Here is a 16,904-nt window from a genome sequence, read left to right as displayed (position 1 = left end):
CCACTGCGGGAGCAGACCGTTGGCCCGTGGGCTCGCTGTGAACTAATTTGCCCACTGGTCCGAAAAGTATTCATTTCTAAACACCTTTGGCCAGGGCTGAAGACCGCGACTAACCCCTTTGAAACTTGTCTCTCAGGGAGCTGCGATCCATCAAACATTTCATTGTTAACAGAGGGGAACCATTACTTGGTTAAGACGATAGGACACGCGTTCCCCACCATTTCGCATCCAATCGAATTGCCGCACAAGAGCTCGTTACCTAAGAAAGGTATAGCATTGGCTCGCAGCTAGTGTATTGCAGTTCAGACAGATAGGCCACTTTAGATAGTTCTTAGTGTTCACAGTTATCACCAAGACTAGACCCATATGGATTTAATTCTTCAAGGAGCAGCGGTCCACCAATAAGAGAGATGAAGACATGTTTTCGGATGGCCACAACGCCCCCTCGCCACCCAAATGTGCATGTTTTAAGTGTACATTGGGAGTCGACGGAACATCGGGAGTCCGCTTGCTTTCTCCGGATCAGCTGCCACCCCCCTGATCTACCAGATAGACAAGAACATGTCTTCTCCACCAATCTCATCCACCGAAGCTCCGATCATGGCTTCTTCTACCTTTATACTGATATACCCCCACGGAGCAACATGCGGGCAAGGGAACTCTTGCTACCCTTCAGTAAAGCAGGTATCTCTTATAGATGGTGACTGCACCTTGGCCAGGATTGAAGACCGCGACTAACCCCTTTGAAACTTGTCTCTCAGGGAGCTGCGATCCATCAAACATTTCATTGTTAACAGAGGGGAACCATTACTTGGTTAAGACGATAGGACACGCGTTCCCCACCATTTCGCATCCAATCGAATTGCCGCACAAGAGCTCGTTACCTAAGAAAGGTATAGCATTGGCTCGCAGCTAGTGTATTGCAGTTCAGACAGATAGGCCACTTTAGATAGTTCTTAGTGTTCACAGTTATCACCAAGACTAGACCCATATGGAATTAATTCTTCAAGGAGCAGCGGTCCACCAATAAGAGAGATGAAGACATGTTTTCGGATGGCCACAACGCCCCCTCGCCACCCAAATGTGCATGTTTCAAGTGTACATTGGGAGTCGACGGAACATCGGGAGTCCGCTTGCTTTCTCCGGATCAGCTGCCACCCCCCTGATCTACCAGATAGACAAGAACATGTCTTCTCCGCCAATCTCATCCACCGAAGCTCCGATCATGGCTTCTTCTACCTTTATACTGATATACCCCCACGGAGCAACATGCGGGCAAGGGAACTCTTGCTACCCTTCAGTAAAGCAGGTATCTCTTATAGATGGTGACTGCACCTTGGCCAGGATTGAAGACCGCGACTAACCCCTTTGAAACTTGTCTCTCAGGGAGCTGCGATCCATCAAACATTTCATTGTTAACAGAGGGGAACCATTACTTGGTTAAGACGACCGGACACGCGTTCCCCACCATTTCGCATCCAATCGAATCGCCGCACAAGAGCTCGTTACCTGAGAAAGGTATAGCATTGGCTCGCAGCTTGTGTATTGCAGTTCAGACAGATAGGCCACTTTAGATAGTTCTTCGTGTTCACAGTTAAGACCACGGCTAGACCCATATGGAATTAATTCTTCAAGGAGCAGCGGTACACCAAGCATTTCATTGTGTACTAGAAAGCACCTCTACCATGTAACAAACATACGACCACCAAATTTCTGCTTACTTCCCCCAGCGGATAGTATTTGCTAGTATCATCCACAAAGTAAATCAATTTTTTCAATGTACCGCTTCTTGGGGGAACTGGGCATGAATCAATCAAGCATTTTGAGGTAGCATGTCCGCTTCACCGCGAGGTGCTCTGAATACCATTATACATTCTTTTTCATCATCCACTTTCAGACCACTACAAGACCCATACTGAATTAATTCCTCAAGGAGCTGCAGTCCACAAAACATTTTACTGTGTACTAGAGGGCACCTCCACCATGTAACAGAAAACATACAACCTTCTTAATTTAATTCTGCATTGTTTCCCAGACGATTTGTTAGCCATACAACAGTACCATCCACAGTAATTCACCTCTTTGAAATCCAATGCATTGTAGAGAAACTGAGGTGGTAGCATTCAAACCGTTCTGTAATGTTAATTCTGCTTCATAGAAAGGTGCTACAGGTTCCACAATAATTAATTGGATATTTTTGCAATATATATAGGGCGAGAAAACTCGGGGGGACTCCCTTTTCATTTATGTACATATTCTTTCCATATTGCAAATAATTCCAATTTTTCCCGATTGCATGTCCCCCTAATATACCCAAAATGGGCCTATCGATGGGTTCACAAAGGTACCCAAAATATGAGATTTTGACTGAAAGAGGCTGGCTAACTTCCGGGAACATGATCATAGGAAATAGGTCAAAATCCCGAATCGCAGTTGTTTACGAACAACCACGAACGGAGACTTAAAATAACCTATAAGGCTGGAATTCATGGGGCCTGTATAACAGGCATTTACACAGACTCTCGGGAGGGAGGGCTCTGTGGCCGGGAGAATTTTCTGGCTCCCCGCCCGAAACTTTTCAGAGTCCCTAATGCCTGCTTGAATGTGAATAAGCAGAGCCCGGTAGCTGATATTTTGCCGGGGTGTGGAGGCCCCGGTCGCCGCCAAATTCCTCTGGTCACAGCTTGTGTTAATACACATGTTAATTTTACATGCAAACCACCAATGACAATTTTCCTCGGCCGCGGAGGCCTCGGTCGCCGCCAGAATTTTCTGGTTCCCGCTCAATATATTGCAGAGTCCTGCAGGCCTGCTTCTGTAGGAATATGCAGAGCCCGGTAGCTGATATTTTGCCGGGGTGAGGAGGCCTCGGTCGCCGCCAAATTCCTCTCATCCCAGCTTGTGTTAATACACATGTTAATTTTACATGCAAAACCACCAATTACCATTTCCTCGGCCGCGGAGGCCTCGGTCGCCGGGAGATTTTCCTGGCTCCCCGCTCAATATACTGCACAGTCCCGCAGGCCTGTCTCCAGTGGAATACACACAGTCCGAGAGCCGAAAATTTGCCGGGGTGTGGAGGCCTCGGTCGCCAACAGATTGCCATAGGCTCTGGCTGCAATATTTACCGTGTATTTTTTCCCTCCAGAGACACCACTACACCCTATATAACCCAAAATGGGCCTTGACGCGTGTACACGCGGAGCCCGAGCGCCGAGAGTTCTCCCGGCCGCGGAGGCCTCGGTCGCCGGGAGAATTTCAACGGCCCCTGCTCGAAATTTTTCTAAGTCCAGAATGCCTGCTTCTCCCAGCCTGTGTTAATACACATGTTAATTTAACATGTAAAATCACCAAGGACCATTTCCTCGGCCGCGGAGGCCTCGGTCACCGCCAGAATTTTCTGGCTGCCCGCTCCCCATGGGTAGACGCGCTGCCCAAGCGCCGAGAGTTCTCCCGGCCGCGGAGGCCTCGGTCGCCGGGAGAATTTCTCCGGCCCCTGCTCGAAATTTTTCAAAGTCCAGAATGCCTGCTTCTCCCAGCATGTGTTAATACACATGTTAATTTAACATGTAATATTACCAATGACCTTTTCCTCGGCCGCGGAGGCCTCGGTCGCCGCCAGAATTTTCTGGCTGCCCGCTCCCCATGGGTAGACGCGGAGCCCGAGCGCCGAGAGTTCTCCCGGCCGCGGAGGCCTCGGTCGCCGGGAGAATTTCTCCGGCCCCTGCTCGAAATTTTTCAAAGTCCAGAATGCCTAGTTCTCCCAGCCTGTGTTAATACACATGTTAATTTAACATGTAAAATTACCAAGGATTATTATCCCGGCCGCAGAGGCCTCGGTCGCCGCCAGAAATTTCTGGCTCCCCGCTCAATGTATTGCAGAGTCCCGCAGGCTTGCTTCTCCAAGCCTGTGTTAATACACATGTTAATTTAACATGTAAAATTACAGAGGATTATTTCCCCGGCCGCGGAGGCCTCGGTCGCCGCCAGAATTTTCTGGCTGCCCGCTCAATGTATTGCAGAGTCCCGCAGGCTTGCTTCTCCAAGCCTGTGTTAATACACATGTTAATTTAACATGCAAAATCACCAATGACAAATTCCTCGGCCGCGGAGGCCTCGATCGCCGGGAAAATGTTCTGGCTCCCTGCTCGAATTTTTTTTCTAAGTCCCGATTCGCTATTACAGGCTGGCGCACGGAGTCCGAGGGGCGTAAATATGCCGGGTAGTGGTGCCTTCCGTCGCCGAGACATTTTACAATTGCCTGGGAGCAGTATTTAACATGTTAATTTTTTCCCCTCGTGACACCACTACCCCCTATATAACGCAAAATGGGCCTTGCCAAGGGGGCGCGCAACGCCCGAGCGCGGGCGTTTTTCCCGGCCGCCGAGACCTCCATCGCCGGGAGAATGTCTTCAGCTATTTGCTAGATTTCCCGATTCGCCCCGCACGACAAACAACCACGAACGAGGTGGTTTTCGAGAGTTCTCCCGGCCGCGGAGGCCTCGGTCGCAGGGAGAATTTCCCTGGCCCCTGCTCGAAATTTTTCTAAGTCCAGAATGCCTGCATCTCCCAGCCTGTGTTAAAACACATGTTAATTTAACATGTAAAATTACCAATGACCATTTCCTCGGCCGCAGAGGCCTCGGTCGCAGCCAGAATTTTCTGGCTCCCTGCTCAATATATTGCAGAGTCCCGCATGCTTGCTTCTCCAAGCCTGTGTTAATACACATGTTAATTTAACATGTAAAATTACCGAGGATTATTTCCCCGGCCGCGGAGGCCTCGGTCGCCGCCAGAAATTTCTGGCTCCCCGCTCAATATATTGCAGCGACCCGCAGGCTTGCTTCTCCCAGCCTGTGTTAATACACATGTTAATTTAACATGTAAAATCACCAAGGACCATTTCCTCGGCCGCGGAGGCCTCGGTCGCCGCCAGAATTTTCTGGCTGCCCGCTCCCCATGTGTAGACGCGGAGCCCGAGCGCCGAGAGTTCTCCCGGCCGCGGAGTCCTCGTAGCCGGGAGAATTTCTCGGGCCCCCTGCTCGAAATTTTTCTAAGTCCAGAATGCCTGCTTCTCCCAGCCTGTGTTAATACACATGTTAATTTAACATGTAATTTTACCAATGACCTTTTCCTCGGCCGCGGAGGCCTCGGTCGCCGCCAGAATTTTCTGGCTCCCGGCTCAATATATTACAGAGTCCCGCAGGCCTGTCTCCAGTGGAATACACACAGTCCGAGAGCCGAAAATTTGCCGGGGTGTGGAGGCCTCGGTCGCCAACAGATTGCCATAGGCTCTGGCTGCAATATTTACCGTGTATTTTTTCCCTCCAGAGACACCACTACCCCCTATAAAACCCAAAATAGGCCTTGCGGTGGGTACACGCAGAGCCCGAGCGCCGAAGTTCTCCCGGCCGCGGAGGCCTCGGTCGCCGGGAGAATTTCTCCGGCCCCTGCTCGAAATTTTTCAAAGTCCAGAATGCCTGCTTCTCCCAGCCTGTGTTAATACACATGTTAATTTAACATGTTAAATTATCGAGGATTATTTCCCCGGCCGTGGAGGCCTCGGTCGCCGCCAGAATTTTCTGGCTCCCCGCTCAATATATTGCAGAGTCCCGCAGGCTTGCTTCTCCCCAGCCTGTGTTAATACACATGTTAATTTAACATGTAAAATCACCGAGGACCATTTCCTCGGCCGCGGAGGCCTCGGTCGCCGCCAGAATTTTCTGGCTCACCTCTCAATGTATTGCAGAGTCCCGCAGGCTTGGTTCTCCAAGCCTGTGTTAATACACATGTTAATTTAACATGTAAAATTACCGAGGATTATTTCCCCGGCCGCGGAGGCCTCGGTCGCCGCCAGAATTTTCTGGCTCCCCGCTCAATGTATTGCAGAGTCCCCGCAGGCTTGGTTCTCCAAGCCTGTGTTAATACACATGTTAATTTAACATGTAAAATTACCGAGGATTATTTCCCCGGCCACGGAGGCCTCGGTCGCCGACAGAATTGTCTGGCTCCCTGCTCGAATTTTTTTCTAAGTCCCGATTCGCTATTACAGGCTGGCGCACGGAGTCAGAGGGGCGGGAATTCGCCGGGTAGTGGTGCCTTCCGTCGCCGAGACATTTTTCTATTGCCTGGAAGCTGTATTTAACATGTTAATTTTTTCCCCCTCGGGACACCACTACCCCCTATATAACCCAACATGGGCCTTGCCGCGGGTACACGCGGAGCCCGAGCGCCGAGTGTTCTCCCGGCCGCGGAGGCCTCGGTCGCCGGGAGAATTTCTCCGGCCCCTGCTCGAAATTTTTCAAAGTCCAGAATGCCTGCTTCTCCCAGCCTGTGTTAATACACATGTTAATTTAACATGTTAAATTACCGAGGATTATTTCCCCGGCCGTGGAGGCCTCGGTCGCCGCCAGAATTTTCTGGCTCCCCGCTCAATATATTGCAGAGTCCCGCAGGCTTGCTTTTCCCAGCCTGTGTTAATACACATGTTAATTTAACATGTAAAATTACCAATGACCATTTCCTCGGCCGCAGAGGCCTCGGTCGCCGCCAGAATTTTCTGGCTCCCCGCTCAATGTATTGCAGAGTCCCGCAGGCATGCTTCTCCAAGCCTGTGTTAATACACATGTTAATTTAACATGTTAAATTACCGAGGATTATTTCCCCGGCCGTGGAGGCCTCGGTCGCCGCCAGAATTTTCTGGCTCCCGCTCAATATATTGCAGAGTCCCGCAGGCTTGCTTTTCCCAGCCTGTGTTAATACACATGTTAATTTAACATGTAAAATCACCAAGGACCATTTCCTCGGCCGCGGAGGCCTCGGTCGCCGCCAGAATTTTCTGGCTTCCCCGCTCCCCATGGGTAGACGCGGAGCCCGAGCGCCGAGAGTTCTCCCGGCCGCGGAGGCCTCGGTCGCCGGGAGAATTTCTCCGGCCCCTGCTCGAAATTTTTCAAAGTCTAGAATGCCTAGTTCTCCCAGCCTGTGTTAATACACATGTTAATTTAACATGTAAAATTACCAAGGATTATTATCCCGGCCGCAGAGGCCTCGGTCGCCGCCAGAAATTTCTGGCTCCCCGCTCAATGTATTGCAGCGTCCCGCAGGCTTGCTTCTCCAAGCCTGTGTTAATACACATGTTAATTTAACATGTAAAATTACAGAGGATTATTTCCCCCGGCCGCGGAGGCCTCGGTCGCCGCCAGAATTTTCTGGCTGCCCGCTCAATGTATTGCAGAGTCCCGCAGGCTTGCTTCTCCAAGCCTGTGTTAATACACATGTTAATTTAACATGCAAAATCACCAATGACAAATTCCTCGGCCGCGGAGGCCTCGATCGCCGGGAAAATGTTCTGGCTCCCTGCTCGAATTTTTTTTCTAAGTCCCGATTCGCTATTACAGGCTGGCGCACGGAGTCCGAGGGGCGTAAATATGCCGGGTAGTGGTGCCTTCCGTCGCCGAGACATTTTACAATTGCCTGGGAGCAGTATTTAACATGTTAATTTTTTCCCCTCGGGACACCACTACCCCCTATATAACCCAAAATGGGCCTTGCCAAGGGGGGCGCGCAACGCCCGAGCGCGGGCGTTTTTCCCGGCCGCCGAGGCCTCCATCGCCGGGAGAATGTCTTCAGCTATTTGCTAGATTTCCCGATTCGCCCCGCACGGCAAACAACCACGAACGAGGTGGTTTTCGAGAGTTCTCCCGGCCGCGGAGGCCTCGGTCGCCGGGAGAATTTCTCGGGCCCCTGCTCGAAATTTTTCTAAGTCCAGAATGCCTGCATCTCCCAGCCTGTGTTAAAACACATGTTAATTTAACATGTAAAATTACCAATGACCATTTCCTCGGCCGCAGAGGCCTCGGTCGCAGCCAGAATTTTCTGGCTCCCTGCTCAATATATTGCAGAGTCCCGCATGCTTGCTTCTCCCAGCCTGTGTTAATACACATGGTTATTTAACATGTAAAATTACCGAGGATTATTTCCCTGGCCGCAGAGGCCGCGGTCGCCGCCAGAATTTTCTGGCTCCCCCGCTCAATGTATTGCAGAGTCCCGCAGGCTTGCTTCTCCAAGCCTGTGTTAATACACATGTTAATTTAACATGTAAAATTACCGAGGATTATTTCCCCGGCCGCGGAGGCCTCGGTCGCCGCCAGAATTTTCTGGCTCCCCGCTCAATATATTGCAGCGACCCGCAGGCTTGCTTCTCCCAGCCTGTGTTAATACACATGTTAATTTAACATGTAAAATTACCGAGGATTATTTCCCCGGCCGCGGAGGCTTCGGTCGCCGCCAGAATTTTCTGGCTCCCGGCTCAATATATTACAGAGTCCCGCAGGCCTGTCTCCAGTGGAATACACACAGTCCGAGAGCCGAAAATTTGCCGGGGTGTGGAGGCCTCGGTCGCCAACAGATTGCCATAGGCTCTGGCTGCAATATTTACCGTGTATTTTTTCCCTCCAGAGACACCACTACCCCCCTATATAACCCAAAATGGGCCTTGCGGCGTGTACACGCGGAGCCCGAGCGCCGAAGTTCTCCCGGCCGCGGAGGCCTCGGTCGCCGGGAGAATTTCTCCGGCCCCTGCTCGAAATTTTTCAAAGTCCAGAATGCCTGCTTCTCCCAGCCTGTGTTAATACACATGTTAATTTAACATGTAAAATTACCGAGGATTATTTCCCCGGCCGCGGAGGCCTCGGTCGCCGCCAGAATTTTCTGGCTCCCCGCTCAATGTATTGCAGAGTCCCGCAGGCTTGCTTCTCCCAGCCTGTGTTAATACACATGTTAATTTAACATGTAAAAATCATTGAGGACCATTTCCTCGGCCGCGGAGGCCTCGGTCGCCGCCAGAATTTTCTGGCTCCCCGCTCAATGTATTGCAGAGTCCCGCAGGCTTGCTTCTCCCAGCCTGTGTTAATACACATGTTAATTTAACATGTAAAATCAACAAGGACCATTTCCTCGGCCGCGGAGGCCTCGGTCGCCGCCAGAATTTTCTGGCTGCCCGCTCCCCATTGGTAGACGCGGAGCCCGAGCGCCGAGAGTTCTCCCGGCCGCGGAGGCCTCGGTCGCCGGGAGAATTTCTCCGGCCCCTGCTCGAAATTCAGAATGCCTGCTTCTCCCAGCATGTGTTAATACACATGTTAATTTAACATGTAATATTACCAATGACCTTTTCCTCGTCCGCGGAGGCCTCGGTCGCCGCCAGAATTTTCTGGCTGCCCGCTCCCCATGGGTAGACGCGCTGCCCGAGCGCCGAGATTTCTCCCGGCCGCGGAGGCCTCTGTCGCCGGGAGAATTTCTCTGGCCCCTGCTCGAAATTTTTCAAAGTCCAGAATGCCTAGTTCTCCCAGCCTGTGTTAATACACATGTTAATTTAACATGTAAAATTACCAAGGATTATTATCCCGGCCGCAGAGGCCTCGGTCGCCGCCAGAAATTTCTGGCTCCCCGCTCAATGTATTGCAGAGACCCGCAGGCTTGCTTCTCCAAGCCTGTGTTAATACACATGTTAATTTAACATGTAAAATTACCGAGGATTATTTCCCCGGCCGCGGAGGCCTCGATCGCCGCCAGAAATTTCTGGCTCCCCGCTCAATATATTGCAGCGACCCGCAGGCTTGCTTCTCCCAGCCTGTGTTAATACACATGTTAATTTAACATGTAAAATCACCAAGGACCATTTCCTCGGCCGCGGAGGCCTCGGTCGCCGCCAGAATTTTCTGGCTGCCCGCTCCCCATGTGTAGACGCGGAGCCCGAGCGCCGAGAGTTCTCCCGGCCGCGGAGGCCTCGGTCGCCGCCAGAATTTTCTGGCTCCCCGCTCAATGTATTGCAGAGTCCCGCAGGCTTGCTTCTCCAAGCCTGTGTTAATACACATGTTAATTTAACATGCAAAATCACCAATGACAATTTCCTCGGCCGCGGAGGCCTCCATCGCCGGGAGAATTTTCTGGCTCTCTGCTCGAATTTTTTCTAAGTCCCGATTCGCTATTACAGGCTGGCGCACGGAGTCCGAGGGGCGGAAATATGCCGGGTAGTGGTGCCTTCCGTCGCCGAGACATTTTACAATTGCCTGGGAGCAGTATTTAACATGTTAATTTTTTCCCCCTCGGGACACCACTACCCCCTATATAACCCAAAATGGGCCATGCAATGGGTGCCCACAACGCCCGAGCGCGGGCATTTTTCCCGGGCGCCGAGGCCTCGATCGCCGGGAGAATGTCTCCAGCTATTTGCATGATGTCCCGATTCGCCCCACAAGGCGAACAACCACGAACGAGGTGGTTTTCGTTCGTGGTTGTTTTCGTTCGTGGTTGTTTACTGTTCGTGGTTGTTTTCATTCGTGGTTGTTGTGCGTTCGTGGTTGTTGTCGTTCGGGGTTGTTTTCCGTTCGTGGTTGTTGTCGTTCGTGGTTGTTGTCGTTCGTGGTTGTTGTCGTTCGTGGTTGTTTTCCGTTCGTGGTTGTTTTACGTTCGTGGTTGTTTTCGAGGCAATTGGTACTTTGAAAATTTCAATCGGTTAGCTAGAAAAAATTCTCCCGGCGGTGATTGCCTTGATCGCCGGGAGAATTTTCTGGCTCCCCGATAAAATTTTTTCCAAGTCCCGATTCGCTCTTACTAGCTGGCGCACGGAGTCCGAGGGGCGGGAATTCGCCGGGTAGTGGTGTGTTCCGTCGCCGAGACATTTTCCTATTGCCTGGAAGCAGTATTTAACATGTTAATTTTTTCCCCCTCGGGACACCACTACCCCCTATATAACACAAAATGGGCCTTGCCGCGGGTACACCCGGAGCCCGAGCGCCGAGAGTTCTCCCGGCCGCAGAGGCCTCGGTCGCCGGGAGATTTTCTCCGGCCCCTGCTCGAAATTTTCCAAAGTCCAGAATGCCTGCTTCTCCCAGCCTGTGTTAATACACATGTTAATTTAACATGTAAAATCACCAAGGACCATTTCCTCGGCCGCGGAGGCCTCGGTCGCCGCCAGAATTTTCTGGCTGCCCGCTCCCCAAGGGTAGACGCGGAGCCCGAGCGCCGAGAGTTCTCCCGGCCGCGGAGGCCTCGGTCGCCGGGAGAATTTCTCCGGCCCCTGCTCGAAATTTTTCAAAGTCCAGAATGCCTGCTTCTCCCAGCATGTGTTAATACACATGTTAATTTAACATGTAATATTACCAATGACCTTTTCCTCGGCCGCGGAGGCCTCGGTCGCCGCCAGAATTTTCTGGCTGCCCGCTCCCCATGGGTAGACGCGGAGCCCGAGCGCCGAGAGTTCTCCCGGCCGCGGAGGCCTCGGTCGCCGGGAGAATTTCTCCGGCCCCTGCTCGAAATTTTTCAAAGTCCAGAATGCCTAGTTCTCCCAGCCTGTGTTAATACACATGTTAATTTAACATGTAAAATTACCAAGGATTATTATCCCGGCCGCAGAGGCCTCGGTCGCCGCCAGAAATTTCTGGCTCCCCGCTCAATGTATTGCAGAGTCCCGCAGGCTTGCTTCTCCAAGCCTGTGTTAATACACATGTTAATTTAACATGTAAAATTACAGAGGATTATTTCCCCGGCCGCGGAGGCCACGGTCGCCGCCAGAATTTTCTGGCTGCCCGCTCAATGTATTGCAGAGTCCCGCAGGCTTGCTTCTCCAAGCCTGTGTTAATACACATGTTAATTTAACATGCAAAATCACCAATGACAAATTCCTCGGCCGCGGAGGCCTCGATCGCCGGGAAAATGTTCTGGCTCCCTGCTCGAATTTTTTTTCTAAGTCCCGATTCGCTATTACAGGCTGGCGCACGGAGTCCGAGGGGCGTAAATATGCCGGGTAGTGGTGCCTTCCGTCGCCGAGACATTTTACAATTGCCTGGGAGCAGTATTTAACATGTTAATTTTTTCCCCTCGGGACACCACTACCCCCTATATAACCCAAAATGGGCCTTGCCAAGGGGGCGCGCAACGCCCGAGCGCGGGCGTTTTTCCCGGCCGCCGAGGCCTCCATCGCCGGGAGAATGTCTTCAGCTATTTGCTAGATTTCCCGATTCGCCCCGCACGGCAAACAACCACGAACGAGGTGGTTTTCGAGAGTTCTCCCGGCCGCAGAGGCCTCGGTCGCCGGGAGAATTTCTCGGGCCCCTGCTCGAAATTTTTCTAAGTCCAGAATGCCTGCATCTCCCAGCCTGTGTTAAAACACATGTTAATTTAACATGTAAAATTACCAATGACCATTTCCTCGGCCGCAGAGGCCTCGGTCGCAGCCAGAATTTTCTGGCTCCCTGCTCAATATATTGCAGAGTCCCGCATGCTTGCTTCTCCCAGCCTGTGTTAATACACATGGTTATTTAACATGTAAAATTACCGAGGATTATTTCCCTGGCCGCAGAGGCCGCGGTCGCCGCCAGAATTTTCTGGCTCCCCGCTCAATGTATTGCAGAGTCCCGCAGGCTTGCTTCTCCAAGCCTGTGTTAATACACATGTTAATTTAACATGTAAAATTACCGAGGATTATTTCCCCGGCCGCGGAGGCCTCGGTCGCCGCCAGAATTTTCTGGCTCCCCGCTCAATATATTGCAGCGACCCGCAGGCTTGCTTCTCCCAGCCTGTGTTAATACACATGTTAATTTAACATGTAAAATTACCGAGGATTATTTCCCCGGCCGCGGAGGCCTCGGTCGCCGCCAGAATTTTCTGGCTCCCGGCTCAATATATTACAGAGTCCCGCAGGCCTGTCTCCAGTGGAATACACACAGTCCGAGAGCCGAAAATTTGCCGGCGTGTGGAGGCCTCGGTCGCCAACAGATTGCCATAGGCTCTGGCTGCAATATTTACCGTGTATTTTTTCCCTCCAGAGACACCACTACCCCCTATATAACCCAAAATGGGCCTTGCGGCGGGTACACGCGGAGCCCGAGCGCCGAAGTTCTCCCGGCCGCGGAGGCCTCGGTCGCCGGGAGAATTTCTCCGGCCCCTGCTCGAAATTTTTCAAAGTCCAGAATGCCTGCTTCTCCCAGCCTGTGTTAATACACATGTTAATTTAACATGTAAAATTACCGAGGATTATTTCCCCGGCCGCGGAGGCCTCGGTCGCCGCCAGAATTTTCTGGCTCCCCGCTCAATGTATTGCAGAGTCCCGCAGGCTTGCTTCTCCCAGCCTGTGTTAATACACATGATAATTTAACATGTAAAATCATTGAGGACCATTTCCTCGGCCGCGGAGGCCTCGGTCGCCGCCAGAATTTTCTGGCTCCCCGCTCAATGTATTGCAGAGTCCCGCAGGCTTGCTTCTCCCAGCCTGTGTTAATACACATGTTAATTTAACATGTAAAATCAACAAGGACCATTTCCTCGGCCGCGGAGGCCTCGGTCGCCGCCAGAATTTTCTGGCTGCCCGCTCCCCATTGGTAGACGCGGAGCCCGAGCGCCGAGAGTTCTCCCGGCCGCGGAGGCCTCGGTCGCCGGGAGAATTTCTCCGGCCCCTGCTCGAAATTTTTCAAAGTCCAGAATGCCTGCTTCTCCCAGCATGTGTTAATACACATGTTAATTTAACATGTAATATTACCAATGACCTTTTCCTCGGCCGCGGAGGCCTCGGTCGCCGCCAGAATTTTCTGGCTGCCCGCTCCCCATGGGTAGACGCGCTGCCCGAGCGCCGAGAGTTCTCCCGGCCGCGGAGGCCTCGGTCGCCGGGAGAATTTCTCCGGCCCCTGCTCGAAATTTTTCAAAGTCCAGAATGCCTAGTTCTCCCAGCCTGTGTTAATACACATGTTAATTTAACATGTAAAATTACCAAGGATTATTATCCCGGCCGCAGAGGCCTCGGTCGCCGCCAGAAATTTCTGGCTCCCCGCTCAATGTATTGCAGAGTCCCGCAGGCTTGCTTCTCCAAGCCTGTGTTAATACACATGTTAATTTAACATGTAAAATTACCGAGGATTATTTCCCCGGCCGCGGAGGCCTCGGTCGCCGCCAGAAATTTCTGGCTCCCCGCTCAATATATTGCAGCGACCCGCAGGCTTGCTTCTCCCAGCCTGTGTTAATACACATGTTAATTTAACATGTAAAATCACCAAGGACCATTTCCTCGGCCGCGGAGGCCTCGGTCGCCGCCAGAATTTTCTGGCTGCCCGCTCCCCATGTGTAGACGCGGAGCCCGAGCGCCGAGAGTTCTCCCGGCCGCGGAGGCCTCGGTCGCCGCCAGAATTTTCTGGCTCCCCGCTCAATGTATTGCAGAGTCCCGCAGGCTTGCTTCTCCAAGCCTGTGTTAATACACATGTTAATTTAACATGCAAAATCACCAATGACAATTTCCTCGGCCGCGGAGGCCTCCATCGCCGGGAGAATTTTCTGGCTCTCTGCTCGAATTTTTTCTAAGTCCCGATTCGCTATTACAGGCTGGCGCACGGAGTCCGAGGGGCGGAAATATGCCGGGTAGTGGTGCCTTCCGTCGCCGAGACATTTTACAATTGCCTGGGAGCAGTATTTAACATGTTAATTTTTTCCCCCTCGGGACACCACTACCCCCTATATAACCCAAAATGGGCCATGCAATGGGTGCCCACAACGCCCGAGCGCGGGCATTTTTCCCGGGCGCCGAGGCCTCGATCGCCGGGAGAATGTCTCCAGCTATTTGCATGATGTCCCGATTCGCCCCACAAGGCGAACAACCACGAACGAGGTGGTTTTCGTTCGTGGTTGTTTTCGTTCGTGGTTGTTTACCGTTCGTGGTTGTTTTCATTCGTGGTTGTTGTGCGTTCGTGGTTGTTGTCGTTCGGGGTTGTTTTCCGTTCGTGGTTGTTGTCGTTCGTGGTTGTTGTCGTTCGTGGTTGTTGTCGTTCGTGGTTGTTTTCCGTTCGTGGTTGTTTTACGTTCGTGGTTGTTTTCGAGGCAATTGGTACTTTGAAAATTTCAATCGGTTAGCTAGAAAAAATTCTCCCGGCGGTGATTGCCTTGATCGCCGGGAGAATTTTCTGGCTCCCCGATAAAATTTTTTCCAAGTCCCGATTCGCTCTTACAAGCTGGCGCACGGAGTCCGAGGGGCGGGAATTCGCCGGGTAGTGGTGCGTTCCGTCGCCGAGACATTTTCCTATTGCCTGGAAGCAGTATTTAACATGTTAATTTTTTCCCCCTCGGGACACCACTACCCCCTATATAACACAAAATGGGCCTTGCCGCGGGTACACCCGGAGCCCGAGCGCCGAGAGTTCTCCCGGCCGCAGAGGCCTCGGTCGCCGGGAGAATTTCTCCGGCCCCTGCTCGAAATTTTCCAAAGTCCAGAATGCCTGCTTCTCCCAGCCTGTGTTAATACACATGTTAATTTAACATGTAAAATTACCAAGGACCATTTCCTCGGCCGCGGAGGCCTCGGTCGCCGCCAGAATTTTCTGGCTGCCCGCTCCCCATGGGTAGACGCGGAGCCCGAGCGCCGAGAGTTCTCCCGGCCGCGGAGGCCTCGGTCGCCGGGAGAATTTCTCCGGCCCCTGCTCGAAATTTTTCAAAGTCCAGAATGCCTGCTTCTCCCAGCATGTGTTAATACACATGTTAATTTAACATGTAATATTACCAATGACCTTTTCCTCGGCCGCGGAGGCCTCGGTCGCCGCCAGAATTTTCTGGCTGCCCGCTCCCCATGGGTAGACGCGGAGCCCGAGCGCCGAGAGTTCTCCCGGCCGCGGAGGCCTCGGTCGCCGGGAGAATTTCTCCGGCCCCTGCTCGAAATTTTTCAAAGTCCAGAATGCCTAGTTCTCCCAGCCTGTGTTAATACACATGTTAATTTAACATGTAAAATTAACAAGGATTATTATCCCGGCCGCAGAGGCCTCGGTCGCCGCCAGAAATTTCTGGCTCCCCGCTCAATGTATTGCAGAGTCCCGCAGGCTTGCTTCTCCAAGCCTGTGTTAATACACATGTTAATTTAACATGTAAAATTACAGAGGATTATTTCCCCGGCCGCGGAGGCCTCGGTCGCCGCCAGAATTTTCTGGCTGCCCGCTCAATGTATTGCAGAGTCCCCGCAGGCTTGCTTCTCCAAGCCTGTGTTAATACACATGTTAATGTAACATGCAAAATCACCAATGACAAATTCCTCGGCCGCGGAGGCCTCGAATCGCCGGGAAAATGTTCTGGCTCCCTTCGAATTTTTTTTCTAAGTCCCGATTCGCTATTACAGGCTGGCGCACGGAGTCCGAGGGGCGTAAATATGCCGGGTAGTGGTGCCTTCCGTCGCCGAGACATTTTACAATTGCCTGGGAGCAGTATTTAACATGTTAATTTTTTCCCCTCGGGACACCACTACCCCCTATATAACCCAAAATGGGCCTTGCCAAGGGGGCGCGCAACGCCCGAGCGCGGGCGTTTTTCCCGGCCGCCGAGGCCTCCATCGCCGGGAGAATGTCTTCAGCTATTTGCTAGATTTCCCGATTCGCCCCGCACGGCAAACAACCACGAACGAGGTGGTTTTCGAGAGTTCTTCCGGCCGCGGAGGCCTCGGCCGCCGGGAGAATTTCTCCGGCCCCTGTTCGAAATTTTTCTAAGACCAGAATGCCTGCATCTCCCAGCCTGTGTTAATACACATGTTAATTTAACATGTAAAATCACCAAGGACCATTTCCTCGGCCGCGGAGGCCTCGGTCGCCGCCAGAATTTTCTGGCTGCCCGCTCCCCATGGGTAGACGCGGAGCCCGAGCGCCGAGAGTTCTCCCGGCCGCGGAGGCCTCGGTCGCCGGGAGAATTTCTGCGGCCCCTGCTCGAAATTTTTCAAAGTCCAGAATGCCTGCTTCTCCCAGCATGTGTTAATACACATGTTAATTTAACATGTAATATTACCAATGACCTTTTCCTCGGCCGCGGAGGCCTCGGTCGCCGCCAGAATTTTCTGGCTGCCCGCTCCCCATGGGTAGACGCGGAGCCCGAGCGCCGAGAGTTCTCCCGGC

The sequence above is a fragment of the Bacillus rossius genome, unplaced genomic scaffold (assembly GCF_032445375.1).
Source record: "Bacillus rossius redtenbacheri isolate Brsri unplaced genomic scaffold, Brsri_v3 Brsri_v3_scf552, whole genome shotgun sequence".
Classification (NCBI taxonomy): Eukaryota; Metazoa; Arthropoda; class Insecta; order Phasmatodea; family Bacillidae; genus Bacillus; species Bacillus rossius.
The sequence above is the reverse complement of the archived record's forward strand: the minus strand, read 5'-3'. Positions refer to the sequence as shown.